Source organism: Nicotiana tabacum, chromosome 20 (assembly GCF_000715075.1).
Source record: "Nicotiana tabacum cultivar K326 chromosome 20, ASM71507v2, whole genome shotgun sequence".
NCBI lineage: Eukaryota > Viridiplantae > Streptophyta > Magnoliopsida > Solanales > Solanaceae > Nicotiana > Nicotiana tabacum.
Window position 1 is genome coordinate 150,084,368 of NC_134099.1, and position 23,340 is coordinate 150,107,707.

Sequence of the window (23,340 nt, forward strand, 5' to 3'; positions counted from 1 at the left end):
GTAAATAGTTGAAATTGAAAAACAAAGAGAGTATTTGAAGTTGAACGAAAAAAAAAGAGTATTGTGCAGCTGAAATTGTGCGCGGACATAAATTTTATTTGGAAAAATACTTGTGAAAGTTGAAGATTTATGAATGAAAATCATTCTTTCACTAAAGATATTTCTCAAACCAATACTTCAAATTATACTATTATTTTAAATATTGCTCAAATGATTAACACCCCACTTACAATTCTAGCGAGTCACCGAATAAGCAATAGCTCCAACAAAGAGAATCAAAGGAGAATAAAAAAAAGTATCTAAAATATCAAAATAACTATTTATGCCCAATCTGTCCCTTAAAAGCAGAAATATTCGAGACCTCCCTAAACTTGACAACTTTTGTTTAGTTCCTCCTTAAATTTTACGTGGTCTCTAATACTCCCCCCCCCCTTAAACTTAAAAATTTAATAGTCTCGACCCCCTCTACACATTGATATGGCAAAAGGAATGAATACACTCTCTTTTATGCGCGTGGGAGGAAAGAAAAATCGAGAAATCAGCTTCCAAGTGATTTATTTTATAAATATTAATTATCACATAATCAAATATAACGATTTATTTGTTCCAATTGTAATTTGTCGTTGTTTCTTGCATATTTTATCTCAATTGTGTTGTTCTAGATACAATGAATATTTGTTTCAACTATATTCTTTTTTCCCGGTCCAAATCTACAAAAGTTGGTTGAAACTCTATTTCTTTTAGCCAAATAAAAAGAAGGTTTAGCCAAAGTAATGCGTTCAAATTGTATATCTTCTAATTTTTTTAAAAAGGCATCGTGTTTTTTTTTTCTTTTTCATGCAATGACTATTAATTTAAACTATGCATTATTCTTTTTGGGGTCAAATTCGCAAAATATTTATTGAAATTTTATTAATTTTAGAAAATAAGGAGTTCCAACAACTTGTTTTTTTTAATTTTTTCTTAGATGCAGTGATTACATGTTCTAACAGTATATTCCTTCTTTTCTTGACCAAATATATAAAAATCAGAATTAATTTCAAAATAATATATATATATATATATATATATATATATATATATAACTTGATTAAAATATTATTATCTTTAGCCAAATAAAAAATTATAGTCAAAATAATATTGTTCCAAGTTATTTTATTTACAGATTTAGCACAAAAAAATAATTAGTGTACTTAAAAAGATAAAAATATATATTTTATTGTAAAAGAATTCCACATAAACAAAAAAATTCATGTGACAGCATGTGTGTCACACTCCATAATGGTTGAGGCTATTAAAATATCAAATTTAAAAATGTATTAAATATCACGTCAAATTTAAGGGAGCACTAAATAAAAATTATCAAATTCAAGAGGACCCAAACTATTTTGCCAGCCTTAAATCTTTGAATCATTTTAACCAAGAAAACGAGAGTAAACATCGCGTAGGGGAAAAATCGAAAAGCATCATTGACTGATTGACAAGAGCAAAGAAAAAGAAAGCGGGAAACTGCAAAGCGGCTTACTTTGTTCTCATAGAACAGTAGAACACTACAAAATATTGAGCTACCAGAGTAAAGAGGTCGGAGGCGAAAATAACTTTCAAGAACTATTAAAATTCCATATTTTCACTTTGAAACGTTTACACTAAGTAACAAATTAAATTTTTCAGTTAAGGTTGATTCTTTCCTCCCATCCCACTGTATTTGGTTGTTGTACTTTAAGTAAAAAATTAAAGGAATTTTTACATTCCTATACACTATATAAAATTATATTACCATTGCTACTCAAGTTTTACTATAATTATATTTTATATACTCAATTACCATTTATGTATATTTTAAGGAAATTAATGATATTAATTAGTATCCTAAAATAACGCTACCGTATATTCCCACCCCCTCACAAATGTATCTTGCACTCACCCACGATTTTCTCTTCACAAATCTCAGAAATCCTCCATTAACGCCTATTTCATCTCTTCTTCAAAAACCAGATGAAATTTTTACTCTTATTCAAAATTTCTATTAACGTCTCTGATTAGCTTTGATTTTCAATGAAGAAGAAGATATCTTCAAAGAACAGCCCTACAAAAGGCAAAGAAGCAGATATTCTTTCACTTGATTTGGGTGTTTTCTCAACAAATTCACCCAAAAAGGCTTCAAAATCAGCTCATGCAAAAGAAGAGAACAAGCTCAAGCTTTCCCCTCGTGAAGCTAGGGCAGAAGCTCGAACAAAGCAAAAGCACAATATTAATGTTGGTGAATCTTCGATACCTGTCAAATCTGCGAAAAGGAAAGACAAAGAGATTGATTTCGATAATGATTTCGTCGAAGAAGAAGCTGCCATTAAAGTTGCAAAAAAAAGTTAGAGTGTCTCCTAATGTAAAAGCTTAAAAAAGGAAGAAAGTTCAAAAATCTTCTAAAACTGTTCCTCAACAGTCATTGGTGAAGGTAAGAATTTATTAATTTCAAAAATATATTTTTTTAAAAGCAAATATTTTTTGTTCACATTCTTATAAACATATATAATGTTTGATTTTTGTAGTTTGTAGAAATTTTATCTACATTGTGTAGATTTATTGTAGATTTATAATTCATGATTGTAGATACATTTTTATATAAAAGTTTGCCTTGTTTTGAATCTGTTTAAAGATTGTCAAAATTTTGTAATAAAATTGTACTTATATTGTTATCTGTTTTTGACTCTGTTATGTCATTGTAGCTATATTGTATTAAAAATGTAGATATTTTGTTTTTTTAGGTTTGAGCCTTGTTTTAATAAGGAATTTTCCCTTTTGCTGCAGAATGGATCTTTTTTTGCACCTCATAATGTTGATTATGGGGTCGTTAAGTTTCAGACATTATCCGACCCCAGTATTCTTGGCCAAATCAAAGATTTATTGTCTGCAAATAGTTTAAGCTTTTCAAAAAGACATGTTTTGGTTATTTGCTTTCATTGCCCAGAATATGTATGCAAAATCAAGCAATTTATCTTCTAATGAAGTATGAATTGAATGCATTTGGTTCTGACTATTTTTTAGCAGAGATAAAGGGCCAGAGGTTGAATTTTGGCTTGAGAGAGTTTGCCTTGATAATTGGTCTAAATGTTTTACAGAAGTGACAGACTTTGGTTACACACCTATATATAACAGTAAAATAATGAGAAGCTATTTTTCAAACAAGGAAAAAGTTGAGAAGTCATGCTTAAAACAAATTGTAACCACCAAAAGTTGGTTGAACGACGAGGATGCGTCATGTTGTGTATTCTATATCTCATAGAATTCTTCCTCTGTCCTTTAGACAAAGACAATGCAGGGTTGGTAGACCATTTTAAGTTTTATTTGGTGGACTCGGGACAATATGCAAACTACGTATGGGGTATTGATTCTTACAAACAGTTGCTTCAGTCCGTTAGGCACAAGCTCAATCCTTCTGTTCATTCTTATCTCATTCGATGATTTGAACTAGCTATGCAAATATGGTTGTATGAGTGTTGCTCTACCGTCAACATTGATATAGCTACAAGGGTTGCTAATTCTATCCCTCGCATACTTAGCTGGTCAGCTAGTAAGGACAAGATATGGTTATCTGCAATTGAATATAGAATGCTCAAACCAACATGGATCAAGGTAAATGGTTTTTACTTATGAGCACACAATTTAATACAAATTATCTACAACTTTCCTACATGTTATGTCTAAGTCAAGCTCATTTCGTTTTTTCACTCAGTTCACCAACATAATTAAAGCACCAGAAGAGCTTTCTAGAATGTCTTTGCCTGATAAAGTTGAATACATACTTGAAGAAGTTAAAACCAAGTTCGAGGCTCCGAAAGATGATGCATCTCCATCGGGACACAAGCAGTCAATTGGAATAGAGGACAAGAAAGATATTCTGAAACAAATTAAAAAATTAAGAACTCTCTATATTTTAATATGTAGGTTGATTTAGATCTTGGATCTTTCAAGACAGATATTTTTGAAGAACTAGGTAGCATTCGTAAGCTACTCAATGACTCAATCAAGGCTGCTTTGCAGGCGATAAATAGTCAAAAGGATAACATTGATGCCAAGGTAATATTTGAAATATATTCATTTAACAGAACAATTTTTATCACCTCTAAGTTTATATTATCGTTCATAAAGTATATATCCTAACAAATTTAAAGCCTGCAGTTTACTGAGAGTTCTACAAAAATTGCCGAGCAATCAAAAGAAAAGAATAATTAACATTTTCCGTGCAGTAGTGATAAACCAACGCATGCCAGCAGCAGTAACAAGGTATGTACAACATATCTACATTATATACAATACATCTACATTATATCTACAATATGTCTAGACATATCTACATTATGTCTACACTATATCTATACAGATTTACATATCTATGTAGATGTCTACAATATACCTACCTTGCCTAAAATTGTATCAACTAATGTACATTATAATACAAATGAGTTTCTTAGATACATGACATATGAATGATATAGAAATTAATGAGAATGTTCCTGTACGTGTTGATTTGGGCAATTGATGAAGAGAATACAGGTATGAGTTAGTACATGTTATCATCACGTTTCCTAATAAACTTAGCTGTTATTGTCACGACCTAAAATTCACTAGTCGTGATGGTGCCTAACCCAACCATTAGGTAAGCCAACTAATCACTATCCAACCTCAATAATGTTAATAAGTCAACTAAATGTAAATAAATTATCTAGATCTATTATATTTCCCAAAGATGGGTAGTACAAATCATGAGTTTCTAAGAATAGAGTTTACAAAGCTGTTATGAAGAAAATACATCTTCTGTTTGAAAAGTACATAAACAGAATTTTGTATCTAAGGCTACCGTGAACAAGAGGCAGCCGCAGCAGGAACACAAGTACGCCTTCAAATCCATCAACTATCGATCGTAGCATCATCAGCATCTAGGATCTGCACGCAATGTGCAGGAAGTGCAGTATAAGTACAACCGACCCCATGTACTCAAAAAGTAACAAACCTAACCTCAGGTTGAAATTAGTGACGAGCTGGAACATAGGTTGGGTCCAATATTAATAACCAATAGCAGTTCATAGCAGTGTAAAGCAAGTACGTAAAGAAGCATCTCAGAGATAGAATACTCAATCTTTTCATATTTTTCCAAAAATAGCCCGCCTTTCAAGAATATCAGTGGAAAACCTAAATTCTTTACCGAAAACATCATGAAATATGAGATAGTTTGAAAATTGTAATTTTTCTAAAATCCTTTTCATAATAAATAAGATGTTTCATTCTCCTTCTAGATATCAAGTGTGAAATACCTCTATATACCACATATCAATGTGTGTAAAAGTCATGAATGATGTGATACCGTACAACATGAGGAAAAATACATCTCTATGCCTGTATGTCTGTATGCATGCCAATGCCACGTATGTCAAAGATGAATCATGCACTCACACTCTCAGAGTACTCAATCTCACTGTCTCACACTTTCCACTCATCATGCTCAACCACTCGGTACTGTATATGGCCCGTTTGGCCCAGGAAAGATCTATCCCAGAATATATACATCACTAACCATCAGTCACTCAGTATCGAGAAAGGCCAATCCGGCCCCATGGAGAAGATCCATCTCCAGGTATATAAATGCTTCGAACAAGATTCATGTCCAGGGAAGATCCATCCCTCAATGTAATATCATCCGCGCTCACTAGGGGTGTGTTACAGACTCCGGAGGGGCTCCTACAGCTCATGCGCTATCATAATCATCAATATAACAGCTGCGGCGTGCAGCCCGATCCCATAACTATCAAACATTGTAACGACCCGACCGGTCATTTCGAGATCTAGAACGTCGTTCAGTAGTTTGAGGCCATGAGCAACTTCACTTCAGGTATTATAACTTATACGCATGGTCGGAACTGAATTCTAGGAAGTTCGGAGTTGATTTGGAAAAATAATTCTCATTTCGAAAGCGTTAAGTTGGAAGAATTGACTAAGATTGAATTTTTGAGTAAACGACTTTGGATTCGGGATTCAAAGGTTCCAGCAGGTTCGTATGATAATTTTGGACTTGGGCGTATGTCCGGATCAGGTTTTGGTAGACCCGGGAGCATTTCGGCACCTATTATGGAAGTTAGCATTTTTGGAAGAATTTCATAAGTTTGGGTTAAAGTGCATCTCAGTGTTATTAATGTCCATTTGGGATTCCGAGTCAGGGAATAGCTCCGTATAGTGATTCTGGTGTTGGGAGCGCTATCGGAAGTGAATTCGGAGGTTTATGGGTCATTTTGGAGTCATTTGGCTAAAGATAGAAATTTGAAGGTTTTTGAGAAGTATAACCGGAAGTGGACTTTTTGATATCGGGGTCGAAATCCGATTCTGAAAGTTGGAGTAGGTCTGTAACATCAGATATGACTTGTGTGCAAAACTTGAGGTCAATCGGATGTGATTTGATAGGTTTCGACATCGAATGTTGAAGTTTGAATTTCTCAAGTTCATCAAGTTTGATTTGGGGTGTGATTCGTGATTTTAGCATTGTTTGATGTGATTTGAGACCTCGAGCAGGTCCGCATTATGTTTTGGGACTGGTTGGTATGATTGGTTGGGGTCCGGAGGCCTCGGGTGGATTCCAGATGGTTCATGGATCAAAGTTGGAATTTGAAGAAGGACTGAAGCAGCTGGTATCTGGTGTAACCACACCTGCGAGGCTTTGGCCGCAGGTGCAGAGTAGCAGAAGCGGCTAGGAGGGACGCAGATGCGGTGCTGGTCCAGAAGTGAAGAGATCGCAGATGCGGTCATGTAGCCACATAGCGGGACCGCACCTGCGGTGGTTGAGGCACAGAAGCGGAAAGGGCAGCCTGGTGAGAAAATCGCAGAAGCGGGTAGTGGGTCGCACCTGCGGGACCGCAGAAGCGGTCAAGTGACCGCATGTGCGGAAATGCTGGAGGCAGTAAGGTTCTTTTAAGTCAGGGGTTGGGTTCATTTCAACCCCATTTCTTCCACTGGAGCCGATTTTGGAGTAACTTTGAGGTGCCATTTTCGTCATCAAACATGAGGTAAGTCAATTCCACCCCTTGTGAGTTAAATACATGATATTATTACGGATTTGAGCAAGAAAAATTTGTAGAAACTTGGATTTTTGGTGGAAAGATCTAGGATTGGTATTTTTGGATTTTGACCACGATTTTGGGCATGAAATTGAGAGTAAATTATATATTTGAGTTCGTGAGGTTATGGGTAAACTTTATTTTCGAAAAATTTCTGAATCCGGGCATGTGGGCCTGAGGGCAATTTTGTCAACTTTTCGATCGGGATTAGAAATTTTTATAAATTGGATTGTAATGAGTAATAGAACATATACTAATGGATTTGCATAATTATTGGCTAGTTTTGGAGCATTTAGCATCAATTTGAGTCTCCGGAAGGGTGTGGAATGTCGGTTGTGGATCTTCGGAGCAAGGTGAGTCTCCTTTCTAACCTTGTAAGAGAGAATTTTCCCCATAGGTAAAATAATTGGTTATGTGCTCCTATTTGTGAGGGCTAAGTACGCACGAGGTGACGAGAGTCCGTGCGTAGCTACTATTATGTCTAAATCCGGATAGTCTAGGACCCAAAAACATGCTATACTTGGAATATTTGTAATCTTATTGACAGTTGAATTGCTTAAATCCTATCGAATTGGTAAATGAATTTCAAAAAAGGGATTAAACTTCATTTTCTTAAATCGTTAAAGGAGAATTGGCTTTCATTTGGATAAATGTTCCCCGATAAATTCTTAATTGGTTGTTTGAATGTGTGTATCTATGTGTGCCCGCATCGCATGTATGATTCACGAACGGGGTGTTTGTTTATTTATGTTGACCGCGTCGCATGTATGATTCGCGAGTGGGGTAATAGATGCATCTATGGTTCGCGCCGTTCGACCCTCAGTAGTGCACATTTTACATTTATGTTGGATCGGGCCGTACTACCTCGACATGATATGTGCATGCTTGTATTTCTTGCCTTGGGATTTATAGATGTTGATATTTGCTCTCCCTGACTTGAGATACATGTATAAATGATGGAAAAAAATGAATTTGGAAATCTCCTACTAATGAAAGAATTGCTTACTTGGTTCATGCTATTGAGTTACAGCCATCTTTATGAAAATTCACGATTTACTATATTATTGGTATATTATTATTGGACCACCAGTAAGTGTCAAAGTCGACCCCTCATCTCTACTTCTTCATACTTCGAGATTAGACGGGATACTTACTGGGTACACATTATTTTCATACTCATACTACACTTGCTGTGCATTTTTGTTGCACAGGTTCATGTGTGGCTAGTGGCTTAGTGGCATAGCGACATGGTTGATACGGAGACTTAGGTGAGCTGCATTTATCGAGACGACCCATAGCCAGCATAGTCTCCTTCAGAGTATTGAATTGTATTTCCATTTATGTCCATTTTGTATTCCTGACAGTTACTGTATTTTATTTCATTCCCTAGTAAATGCTCATGCACTTGTGAAATCGGGTTCTGGGATGATTATATGGTATCTTGTATTAACTTCTTAACATTTATATTTGATTTGAAACGATTACCTTTTACTGGTAAAATTGAAGGAAAATCATAGTTTTTAAAATTATTAAAACGAGAATTTAATTAAGTATTTTGATTAGCTTGCCTAACAGCGGTGTCCGGCTCTATCACAACCTTTAGTATATTTTGGGTCGTGACACTCATAATCAGGCTCTCGGCCTTACTCAGTCATCAATCTCTCCAGTTTTACCCACGGGCTCACAATGTCATAAAAACTGACCCGGAACAATGATATGATGTATCAATAAGTAACAACTAAGACTGAGATATGATATGGATACATGAATGTGACTGAGTATGAAATATCAATGAATTCAATAAGATGACGGCAATAAATGACTGCTATGGGTCCCAAGAATAACAACATAAAGCCTAAGCAAGATATATAGCATGATTTGACAGCTCAGATACTTAATCACATAGTGAAAATATAGATATCAACCAGAATAGGGCCACTATTCAGTGCTCGGGGAACAACAGAGTCTCAATTCATAGGGTGCACGCCCATACGCCCGTCACCTAGCATGTGCATCACCTCAACACCAATCACATAGCACATAATTCAGGGTTTTATACCCTCAGCACTAAGTTTAGAAGAGTTACTTATCTTAAACAAGCCAATTCCGACACCGAGCAAGTCAAGAGATGCTCCAAGAATCCCATCACGCGCGTTTCGACCTTCAAATGGCTCGAAACTAATCAAAGACAACTCAAATACATCATACAATGCTAAAGGAACCAAACCCAATCGAAAAAGGTCAAATCTTTAATCAAAAGCCCAAAATCGGCCAAAAAGCCCAACCCGGGCCCACACCTCACAATCTAACAAAACTCACAAAATCCGTCAACCCATTCAATTACGAGTTCAACCATACTAGTTTCACTCAAATCTGACTCCAAATCGGTGTTCAAAATTGAAAAATTCATATTATGAAACTTTAGGCCAAAACCCCCAATTTCTTCTTTAAAATTCATCAACCAAAAGCTAAAATCGAAAATAGATTCAAGAAATATAACCAAAATCGAGTAGAGAACACTTACACTAATTTATATGTTGAAAATCACCTTGAAAATTTGCCCAATTTTGAGCTCCCCAACTCAAAAATATGTTAAATGCACAAAACCCTCATTTTAATACAGTACTGCCTCGTTTTTTGTGCCAAATACCTCCAATGGATTCCTTGTGAAATTTTAGTCAAGTTAGGCTCTTGAATAACTCCATTTGACCTTATATTGAAGTAGATATGTTGGTTTTAATATTTGAAAATAGTGCAGATTTTTAAATACGCAGCAGTGACAATTTCGTAATTAATCTGAAAAATTTAGCAGCCCAATTCTTAGTAAAATGATCATAAAATCCTCATACGATGTCCAAATTTGATGATTCTTTTTGCTATGGCTCCATAATTACGATACGGAGCTAATGCTTCAATAAAAACAGAAATCGAAGGTAATTTGTTCAATGTGATACCATTTATGCTTGAAGAAACAACGTCGAAACATAAGAAAAATGAGCGCAATACAGCCCAAACCTATTCGAAACTCACTTGAGCCCCTCGGGACCCCGTCTAAACATACCAAAAAGTTCTATATCATAATACGGACCTACTCGAGGTCTCAAAAAACACATAACAATATCGAAATGATGAAATGCACCTCAAATCAAACTTAATGAACTTTCGACTTTCAAAAACTCACGCCGAAACATATCAAATCAACTCGGAATGAAACCAAATTTTGCACACAAGTCCTAACACATCATACAGAGCTATTCGTGCCCCCAAACTACCAAGCGAAGTGCTCCCCCACTTAAATATACGTTTGTCCTCGAACGTGCCTATAGTTGTTTCAAAAGCCATCAAATCGCCATGTAACCTCACTACGCACATACCCGGGGGTGATCCCACGTCACCCTATCCCATATAGATCTGATAACATAACATGACTAAAGTTTCTTAATCCAACCTAGCCCATAAGTCTTAGAACCCAATTTCCAACATCTGAAATTTTCTATAAGATCAAAATCTTGCATCTACACACTATATAAGTCTGAACAAGTTGTATCAAGCCATAGCCATAACTCACGATGAAATCACATGATATACCATATAACTCAAACACTTATAGCGATAACTTCTAATCACAATAGCTGCTCAAAACAATCCAATACCGGTAATAAACCTCTTATCAAACAAAACCTCATTCTAACACCTTCATATACCGCCAACGATGAAAGAAACATGCATAAACTCATAACCATTCTTCAGACCAACACTTTGTGGAACTCCCTCTCCTTTGATAAGAACTATAACAAATTTCTAAGTCGATCAGCATCAATATCCTTCCAAATATACTGCAGTCTGATCCGATAGCACCCATTCTAGGTACGATGACCTTATCCCATCTAACATAATCACTCTAGTGACATGGAACATTAATACAACTTAAAGCCACAAACCGTGCAACCCGTGCACCAAATAGCAACATTCTAAATGTACTCAATCCTGAAATGCCTCAAACGAGAGGACTGTCCTTCCAGCTTAACAAGTACTATCACAACACCGTGCTAAGAACCATGGAGAGAAAATAACACAATACCGACCCGAAAAGGACATAACCAGCGCACTATCAATCATGCAATACCCAAATACTCATCCCGCTCAAATCCCGATATGAAGCCCACATAGAACCGCACCATACGTGCATATAACCGACGAATCACAACCCTCCGTAGCATAGAAGAGTAACTCACAGATCATCTCAGAATACGAATAAGCTTAACAACAACCGAATGGAACTTCCCTCAACAATAACCATATGGAGCCAACCAATCCGACACGGTGTAGAACACACATCCATATCAGGCCTACCAATGAACCCCAAAGCAACTCTCGTCACCCACAATAGATAATTAACCCTCCGAAAGTCCACAATGAGTGAATCATAACACATACTATCCTCTGACTAGCTTTGGCCACATTTTCACAGTCCACAACCATGCAACAATCTGCTCCTGAGAGCTCCTAGTCTCCAAATCCATAGAACACATGAATTACCATATCTGATCCCAACTCCACCGCCTTAATGTCTAACACATCTCTCATATACTATTATCCTGCGAGGAATACTTCTATAATTCTTCTGTGCCACAAAGCAAAATTTGAACATCAGCAATCGATCAACTAGGAGAGTGCCGCAATACCAATGAAGTATCCATAAATCAAAACACATCCCCCTTCTGAAATGTATGCTCCCATCAAGCCATACCAAATAGTAATGTTATTTACCTAGTCATCTGAAACTGTCTATATTGCCTAAGGACTCATGACCTCCCCTTCAAAACTGAACCATGATCTTACACATGCAAATCTCAATCTTACACAACACACTGAATATACTATTGCATCATACAAAAAATATGAGAACTTCGTAATACACTCCGAGTCACAAGCAACTACTCACTCAATTAGCCAAGAACTTTACATTTGATTTATCTGGAGAAAATCACTATACATCACATGCTTCTCACACCAGTAGAAAATATACATCTCAAACCGTGGTAGAAACCATCGAGAACTCTCCGAATCCCTTTTGCACATAACCAAACCATCAAAACTGAATCTCTAACTCAACCAAGCCACGCAGGCCACCAAAACCCAAGAGTACCGCCACAAAACACCTATCGAAACTCACTACCTCATAAGGACCAAAAGAGCCAATCGCATCCATTACCACGCCGATCCAAAGCTGTCCTATTTATCCTAGTTCCTTCTGAATTACCTTCAAATTGATACTTCTTCTTGCCATAATACCACAATCCTCAACCAAGACACACCACACGTGACCCTAGCATAAACCACACTACTCTAAGGCTCATAAGCCGCTGAATGCTCTCTTAATCACCCCAAAAGTACCACAACTGAGATACCCACTCTGAAGAGACCTTCTGCAAATCTAAATCCATTACCTTCGCTTTCTTGATACTAATATGTAGAATCCATAATGATATAGAAATGCCATAAGTCCTGACATCCTCCAATATGAATCTCAATTTCTAGCCAACTACACATCCTGAAGATTCCCAATTACCACACTCAAATCTTGAATTCATTTGAACCATTCTCGAAAGTCTTCCACTCTGCTTAAATCTCAATTAGACTAACCAAATGAACCGAACGACCGGTGCCCCATTAGCACTCCAACACCCAAGGAAGTAACTTCACCTTAACACAACCAAATAAATTCCTGCTCCATACACATTACATACTTCACCAATAACAACTCAAATTGTTCCGTGATTCTCATATACTGATAAAGTTTACCCAGAATTTCCTTTACTCAAGTCATCTGTGATCTCACCCTCTGCAGAATATAACTCATTCACAAGTATACCTCAAACTGAAACTAATACAACACATAACCGTGAAATCAACTTATCAATAGCGGACTCCCCCACTTGGCTCAAAGCCATAGATCCAAACACACCATAACTCCCAATTCCTATACTCTGTTACTGCCATAATATCATAGTGAGATTCAACTAAATCCTTCATAAGCTCATGCAACACAAACCATCTACAAAATATCACATTCACCCTTGTAATAGTCAAGCCCACTCTCTAAGCGATCCAAACTCAAATTGCAACACATATATTTCACCGGTAAAAGAGAACTCTCAACAACAATATAGAGATCACACAAACCTCAGGACACCCCGCAGGAGATAACCTACATGCTTTGCCTCAATGCTGACCTCTCTCTATACCCTTCTACAATCATAAACATTACGCAATCACTTAATCTTCCTCAGTCTGAACTTATATCACGACATGAGATATACTTCACTCATCAACTAAACAATATGAAAATATCCTTCAACATACCCATAACTCGGGGCTATACCTCAAATCAAGATGGAAATCAAATACCAAATAGTTCTTTCTACACCTCAAGCAGACCCTTCTCATCAAATTCAAATCATATGAACACATCACACAGTCACATCATACTCATCACATAGCCATCCAACCACAAATTCCACTAATAGGGATACTACTAGACATATAAGTCCAAAAGCGCGTGCTGACACAATCAACACCTCTATGCTCAAACTACAGTCAAAACCCGACATCAAGTCCTCTAGATTGGCCTATCATCAGCATACCAAAATTACATCTCGCACCTCTTCCATAGAATCACAAGCCGTCGATGTACAACTGATATCGAGTGACCATATATGCATACGAATGCGTGGAAGGAATTTAAAGAGTTACGCTTCAAGCTGAATCAATATCGCACGAGAAAATAGGTATGGACGTCATCATACCGATCTGTAAGACTCTACTAGACACTTGCTCATAACTTGTAGAACCTATGAACCTAGAGCTTTGATACCAATCTGTCACGACCTAAAATCCACTAGTCGTGATGGCACCTAACCCAACCTGCTAGATAAGCCAACTTATCACTATCCAACCTCAATAATGTTAATAAGTCGATTAAACGTAAATAAATTATCTAGATCTATTATATTTCCCAAGGATAGGTAGTACAAATCATGAGCTTCTAAGAATAGAGTTTACAAAACTGTTATGAAAAAAATACATCTTTTATTTGAAAAGTACATAAATAGAATTTTGTATCTAAGGCTACCGTGAATAAGAGGCAGCCGCAACAGGAACACAAGTACGCCTTCAAATCTATCAACTATCGATTGTAGTAGTATCAACATTCGAGATCTGCACTCAATATGTAGGAAGTGCAGTATGAGTACAACCGGCCCCATGTAATCAAAAAGTAACAAACCTAACCTCAGGTTGAAAGTAGTGACGACCTGGAATATAGGTCGGGTCCAACACCAATAACCAATAGCAGTTCATAGCTGATAACAACTAGGCCGGGAATCCAAATTAGTGTAAGAATTTGAGAAGTAAATGCGGAAGCAATAACAACAATGAATTGAACAACTAGAATTAAAGAGATGAAAATAAAGGATATGAGAAGAATTCAAGGAAAGAATTCCAAGAACTTCCAAGAACGCATGATCTATAGCCTTGACAAGATCAAAGTAACAACATCTTGATTTATGGAAGAAATCAAACACCTTTACTTAAAAAGCAAACCAAAACAATAGATTCGGATCTTGACCACTTTATGAGTAACTTGAGACAACAATTAATAACTAGTATTAATCGCCTTCTAAGAATACCATAAAGGAATCAAAGATATCATAAAAGAGAAGTAATCTTACTACCTTGAACTAAGAACTAGTAAAGGTTAAAAGATAAATCTCAAAGCACAAGTAACAGAGGTTCAAAAGAACTCTCAAAGTATGATATACTTAATCAATAAATGTTGTGTCTTATGAATGAGAAGAAATCCTTATTTATAGGAGTTAAAAGCACTTAAAATAATGTAGGGGGTTGCTAAAAAGTCATCTAAATTAGGTAGGGGGTTGCTAGGGGTCACAATAGCCATCAAACTTAGGTAGGTGGCTCCTAAGGGGTAACAAAAGCCATCAAAATTAAGTGGGAGTGGGGGGCGGCCAAATCCTTTTGGGGCAGATTTGGGCCTTAAAACTATTAGTTTGGGCCATTGGTTTGGACTCCAATTGGGATCCTTTTGAAACACCCCCTTTTGGACCTCTTTTAAGGTCATTTTGAGCCCTATTGGTGGACTTCAAGGGCTGATTTGGTAACCCAATCTTCCTCCTCTTGGACTTCAATTTGGACCACCATATAATTGTAAAATTTGGATAATTCATCTCCTTTGGCCTTGAGCTCTTCCTCTACAATTAAAAGCTTCTTTATTTGCCATTGAAGTCTAGCAACCTTAGTTTGCAACTCTTTATCTTGAGATTTTGTATATGGCCTTGGAGCTTCCAAAACTCTATCCTTGTCCTTGATGCTATCACCTAGCCAATTCACATCCTTTATCCTTGAGCTCTTCCTCCCAATTAATAACTTCTTCATTTGCACTTGAAGTCTAATGATCTTGTTTTGTAATTCTTTAGCTTGACATCTTATTAAAGGCCATCTTTGAGATTCAAAAGCTTCATCCTTGTCCTTGAATAGAGTTGAGCTTCCTAGGATGCTATCATTCCCCTCTTCTTGAAGAAAATTCGTCCTCGAATTTCGACCTTGCAAGAAAAAGAAAACACGCACTAGTAAATGGTATCCACTAATCTGAAAAATAGTAGGAATAAAATAAGATAGTGACAATGTGTCCATTTAACCCAATCAATCCTAATAGGTATAAATACTCCCTTATAAAGCAGATGGACATCATCATCCCAATAAAATTTATGTCTACCTAGATTAATATAATAAAAACCTCTCTTAGATGCACCATGCAATGGAACTTGCAATTCGATCTTGTCGGTACGTCAGTCCATGAGTATACATGACAAAGAAATTATAAAAGAGTGACTACACATCCATTTAATATAAGTACCTTTACCACATTTATCAAACAAGATACATTCATGATATAGACTACTAACTACAATTACAAATCTCATGGATTCCTCTACATGAAAGAGTATTTGATCACCAGTATTACAACAATCATGCATATCCTCTTTACTAGAAACAAATACTTTTACAAGCTTACAATGAACATGACTTGAAGAATGACTCCCCATCACATAACAAAGATCACATTCTAGCACTTTAGCACATGAAAACTCATTAGCCACTTGAATAAGATAAGAAGAAATATTTAACTCATTCGCAAGCCTCTTCTCAGAAATTCCATGCCTCTTTCCACCAAGTTGGAATAAGTAATCATCTATGTCATACACAATTTCAAAAGGAAGCGAATTACTCTTACACATTAACTTAGATATTATAGTTAATGACTTGATGTGCATCAAAATATCATCATCTATAAAAATTATAAAGTCACCAATATAAGAAATAAGAGTGTAATTCATTACCTCCAAAAATACCTTAGGTGTTCTAGAAAGACCAAGAATGCAAATAAACCAATTATACATACCATACTTGGACTTATTTACCAATGGAACATCATCACCTTGTATTCTTTTATGCAATGGCTCCACCTTAGCAATGCTTTTAGGCAACTCCATGTCATAACCCTGTAAATAAGAATCGAAATAGTCAAAAGGTTTAATAACAAAGAATTTAATCAAGCTTTTGTCTTCCACCATCCAACAAGAATTGATATTGCCGAATTTATGTTGGAATCCAATTGGATCTTTTGCCACCATCTCTTGCGCCTCACCACTCCTTTCAAAAGGTATTTTATCACGTGGCTGCACAAAATCACAAGAACTAAAACAAGAAAGAGTTAATGGGTTAGGAAGTAAAGAAACTTTTTTCTTGCTTACACTCTCTTTGGCTTTTATCGCAAGACTAATGTTTTCCTCACCCTTAGCCTCTTTTATCTCACTAAAGAGTTCTTTTCCTTCACTCAATCTCTCTTGTTTTTCTCTCTCTACCTCACAGACTTTGTTTCTCTTATTGCTTTCTCTCTTTTATTTTTTCTCAAGATCATTGTTTACCTCACTTGACATCCCACTCTTTTTACTCAAGAAACCTCTCCTTTTTCCTCTCTTGGAATGTCAACATGCACTCCCTTACTCCTCTCATTCTTTTCTCTCTCGTATTTTTCCATATTCTTTTTAACAATCTTTTCATCTGCACAAATTTGTGAGGGAGTCAAAAGTCCAAGACTGAGTTTCTTTCCATTAACCTCAAAAGAGTATCTATTTTTTTCGATACTATATGAAGCACTTCTATAGATATTCCATGGCCTTCCCAACAAGATATGAAAACGATTCATGGGAATGACATCACACCAAATCACATCCTCATACCTTCCAATAGAGAATGGTAATAACACTCTTTTATCTACCTTTACTCCTTTCAACATGTAGGGATCAATATGTTCAACACAAGGCAAGTTCAATTTCTCAACCATATAAGTGCTAATTAAGTTATAGTTAAATGCTTTGTCAATTCTAAGGGTATAAATTGTAGACATCACTTTAGCTCTTGTTTGAAAAATAACTTTACCATTGTCTTCTTTCCATTCGATATATTGTAATATCGACCTTTCAAGTTGTTGAGTCATAGATCTACTCCTTCCACTGCAACTACCTATTTGAGATATCTTGACATAGATTAAAGGAAATATGTATCTCTCAAATTTGGCTTCTTTGTTTGTTTTTTTCAATTGTTCTCTCACACACTTTACCCTTTCTTTTCTCTCGAAATAACCTTTGAACAAAATACTTTGTAGATTTATAGTTAAACCAACTCGTATGAAGTTCTTAGTAGTAAAATTCAGATTTTTGGGGAACTAATGAAAGAAAAACCAAATCCTAGAACTATTAGGCTCGGTTGAAACATGACGCGAACAAAAGGAAAGGATTGTATGTTTAGATTAGAAAGAGTAAGAAAATCTAGGATCCCCTCTTCTTGTTTCCTTTATTAATTTTTGGTAACAAATTAGATACAAAAGAAATATCCCGGAGAGCACGCAGTTTATTTTTTGTTCTAAAAACTGATTTTCGTTTTTATTTTTATTTCTTTTCTTTTCTTTTCTTTGCTCTTAGTATTCAAGAAATCCCAAGACTTACCAAGAACGAAATCTTGATACAACCGCTCTGATACCACTTGATAACAACTAGGTCGGGAATCCAAATTAGAGTAAGAATTTGAGAAGTAAATGCGGAAGCAATAACAACAAGGAATTGAACAACTAGAATTAAAGAGATGAAAATAAAGGATATGGGAAGAATTAAAGAGATGAATGTGACTGATATGAAATATCAATGAATTCAATGAGATGACAGTAAGAAATGACCACTATGGGTCCCAACAATAACAACATAAAGCCTAAGCATGATATATATCATGATTTGACAGCTCAGATACTTAATCACATAGTGAAAATACAGATATCAACAAGAATAGGGCCACTATTCAGTGCCCTGGGAACAATAGTGTCTCAATTCACAGGGTGCACGCCTGCACACCCATCATCTATCATGTGCGTCACCTCAACACCAATCACATAGCACATAACTCGGGGTGTTATACCCTCAACACTAAGTTTAGAAGAGTTACTTATCTTAAACAAGCCAATTCCAACACCGAGAAAGTCAAGCGAAGCTCCAAGAATCTCATCACACGTGTTTCGACCTCCGAATGGCTCGAAACTAATCAAACACAAATTAAATACATCAAACAATGCTAAAGGAACCAATCCCAATCGAAAAAGGTCGAATCTTTAATCAAAAGCCCAAAATCGGCTAAAAAGCCCAACCCGGGCCCGCACCTCGGAACCCGATAAAACTCACAAAATCCATCAATCATTCAATTACGAGTTCAACTATACTAGTTTCACTCAAATCCGACTCCAAATCGGTGTTCAAAACTTAAAAATTCATATGATGAAACTTTAGGCTAAAACCCCAAATTTCTTCTTTAAAATTCATCAACCAAAAGCTAAAATCGAACCTAGATACATGAAATATAACCAAAACCGAATAGAGAACACTTACCCCAATTTATATGCTAAAAATCATCTCGAAAATTTGCCCAATTCTGAGCTCCCCAACTCAAAGATATGTTAAATGCACAATACCCTCGTTTTAACAGTATTCTGCCTTGATTTTTGTGCCAAAAGATCTTGAAATTTACTTTTGATACCTCCAATGGATTTCTTATAAAATTTTAGTCAAGTTAGGCTCTTGAATCACTCCATTTGACCTTATATTGAAGGAGATATATTGGTTTCAATATTTGAAAATAATGTAGATTTTTAAATACACAGCAGTGACAGTTTTGTAATTAATCTGAAAAATCTGTCAGCCCAATTCTTAGTAAAATGACCATAAAATCCTCATACGATATCCAAATTTGAGGATTCGTTTTTGCTATGGCTCCGTAATTACGATACGGATCTAATGCTTTAATAAAAACAGAAATCGGATGTAACGATCCGACCGATCATTTTGAGATTTTGCACTTTGCTCGCCAGTTCTCGGGCATGACTAGCCCCGTGTGATGTATTATGACTTATGTAAATCATTCGTTTTGATTTTCAGGGTAAACGGAATGAATTTGGAAGAACAGTTCTCAGTTTGAAGCTTAAAATTTGAAAGGTTTGACCAAGTTTTGACTAGTTAGTATACGATATCGGATTGGAATTTTTATGATTTGGTTAGCTCCGTTAGGTGATTTGGGACTTAGGAGCATGATCGGAATATATTTTGGAGGTCTGTGGAAGGTTTAGGCTTGAATTGGCGAAATTGGGATTTTGGCGTTTTCCGGTTGATAGGTAAGATTTTGATATAGGGGTCGAAATGGAATTCTGGAAGTTGGAATAGGTCCTTTGTGTCATTTTTGATATGTGTGCAAAATTTCAGGTCATTCGGACGAGGTTTAATAAACGTTTTGATCGAAAGAGGAATTTGGATGTTTTTGGAATTCTTAGGCATGGATTCTATGTGATTTTGGTGTTTTGATGTTGTCTTGAGCGTTCCGAAGGTTGGAATAAGTTTGAATGATGTTATGGGATATGTTGGCATGTTTGGTTGAGGTCCCGAGGGCCTCGGGTGAGTTTCGGGTGGTTAAACGGATCATTTCATGTTGGAAAAAGTTGTAGAAAAACTGCTATTGGTGTTGCAGGTTTTTGACCTTCGCGTTCGCGATAGATGTCCCGCGTTCGTGAAAGATTAGGATGTGAGGCAGGGGAGTTGGCTTTCGCATTCGCGAAGATGGTCCCGCATTCGCAAAGGTCTGAGGTCGATGGCCATCGTGTTCGCGAGGTTTATGTCGCGTGCGCATTGAGGAAGTGGAATAGCTGGGACCCCAAGGCAATTGTTCTACGCATTCGCGTAGTAGAGGTCGCGTTTGCGAATAAGTGAGTAAGTTATGCATCAAATTCGCGGGAGGGTTATCGCATTTGCGTAGAAGGAATTTTGGTCAGTGAAGCTGTGTGCTTCGCGAACACAAGGGAGCTACCGCGTTCGCGATAAAGAAAAACATCTAGGTAGACAGATTATATTTGGAAATCGAGGGTTTAAGTCCAATATCACAAAAACCATTAGAGAGCTCGGGAGAAGGTGAAATTTGAGGAGATTTTCAGTGGAACTATTAGGATAAGTATTCTTCACTCATATTTGGTTTAATTCCATGATTTAGTCTTGAATTTCATCATTTAATTTGAGAAATTAGAGTGGAAATTGGGGAAAAATGGAAGAAAAGTTTGAGAACTCTTTTGGGGATTTGAATGGACATTTGATGTATTTGATATGTACGAACTCGTGAGAGTATAAGCATTCTATTGATGTAATTTCTATTGGATTCCGAGATATGAGCTCAGGGGCTGGGTTTGGTCAATTTCGGGATTTTTGGTATAAATTAGATATTTTCGAGTGGGCTTTGTTCCTCTAGCATGTTTGATGGTATGAATCTACTTTGGCTAGATTTGGAGCATTCGGAGGCCGAGTCGAGAGGCAAAGGCATCGCGGGCTAGATTTTAGACCGAATTGAGGTAAGTAATGATTGTAAATGTTTGTCCTTAGGGTATGAAACCCTAGATTTTACATTGTTGTGCTATATTGAGGTGATGCACATGCTAGATGACGAGCGTGGGGTCGTGCACTGTTGGGGATTGAGACTTAGTCCATCCCGAATGACTGTTTTACTGTGTATTTGATTGAAAAACTATTTGCTATCATCATGTTTTGGGCTGAATGCCATATTTGGGCCCCGTGCCAACTGTTTTGGACCTTTAGGGGATTTTACTGTTATTCCTCACTGTTTTGACTTTATACTTGTACTCAGTCATGCTATAATCTACTGTTTTCATATCTCAACCATTTTTACTCTGTTTTTGACATTTTAACTGATATTTTGGGCTGAGCATCATGTGTTACTGTTGCTTGAGTGGCTTGAGAGATTTCTGACTGAGTGAGCCCGAAAGCCTGTATTGTGAGGATGTTATAGGATCGGGCTGTACGCCGCAGCAGAATTGTACTGATTTATGATTATAAGGCCGAGGGCCCGAGTTGTTATGCCATGAGGTGGCTTAATATGAGGCCGAGAGCCTATTGATTATGCCACGAGATGGCTTGATATTGCGCTTGGGCCGTAAAGGGCCCCTGCCGGAGTCTGTACACCCCCAGTGAGCAAGGGTACCTAGTGTGAGATGTGATGTAGCCTGAGGGGCTGATGTTGTTCCATGTTATTGCCCGAGGGGCGGTTCTTGATTCATATTGTGCCCGAGGGGCTGATTACGAGTGATTGTGAGGTAGCCCGGGGGGGCAGTTTATGGTACATGTTTTGCCCGAGAGGCTGTTTACGTTTCTATTTTTTTTACTCACTATTTTTATCACTCGTTTGAAACCATTGAAAGTTGTTTTAAAAGGGTTTTACTGAAACTGAGCTTGATTTACGAAGAAATCGATTTCTGTATTGTTTTTGGAAAGGTACTGCATTTGCTGTAGTGTTACGCTGTGTTTTACATGTCTTCTTACTGCTCAGCTTTCATTTACCATTATTACTTACTGAGTTAGAGTAATTACATTACTCCCTACACCTTGTGTGCAGATTCAGGTATTTCTGAACCCGGTAGTGGGTGTTGATTGCTCAGTAGCAGAGTCATCGAAGTTTAGCAAGGTAGCTGGCCGGCATTCGCAACATTGCTTTTTTTCTCCCTCTTGTTTTCATTAGACTGTATTTAGTACATTTTTAGACTTTTCGATGTATTCAAACCTTAGTAGGTGCTCGTGCCTTGTGACACCCCGATGTTGGGCTTGTATATTATTTTCGCACTGTTCATTTAGACTTACATTATGAAACATATGTTTAATTAAAGGCTTAAAAATGATTCTTTTTGATAAATGGTTAACTTGGGAGTTGTGTCGGCTGGCCTAGTTTCACGATATGCGCCATCACGACCGGGTCGGTTTTAGAGTCGTAACATCGGAGCTCATTTGTTCAATGTGGTACCATTTACGCTTGAAGAAACGACGTCGAAACATAAGAAAAACAAGCGCAACACAACCCAAACCTATCCGAAACTCACTTGAACCCCTCGGGACCCCGTCTAAACATACCAAAAAGTTCCATATCATACTACAGACCTACTCGAGGCCTCAAAACACAGATAACAATGTCGAAACGATGAAATGTACCTCAAATCAAACTTAATGAACTTTCAAACTTTCGACTTTCAAAAACTGACGCTAAAACATATCAAATCAACTAGGAATGAACACAAATTTTGCACACAAGTCCTAACACATCATACAAAGCTACTCATGCCCCCAAACTACCAAGCGAAGTGCAAATGCTCAAAATGACCGGTCGGGTCGTTATAGTTTTTTCAACAAATTTACTACATTTAAACTACAATTTGTATTCAGAAATGTTAGTGTTTATGTCACGCCCCGAACCTGGGCCTGGACGTAACGCGACACTCGGTGCCTGACTACATGTGACCGAGCGAACCAACTGGCTGGCTGAATCAACATGTGGTGTAACTATGAGCTAGAGGTAAATATAAAACATGATAATCTACTAAAGAGTCTGACTGAAATATCATAGATGCGGAAAATAATGAAAGGTCTGCAAGTATAAACAAGTAGCCGACAAGGCTAACACATGAAATCCTGCTAAGATCTGACTGACTGGGTTATAGTCTACGAAGCCTCTAAAGAATACTGCAAATGCTAACTGTTTACCGGGACAAGGTCCCCGGTATACCTTATTAACTGAA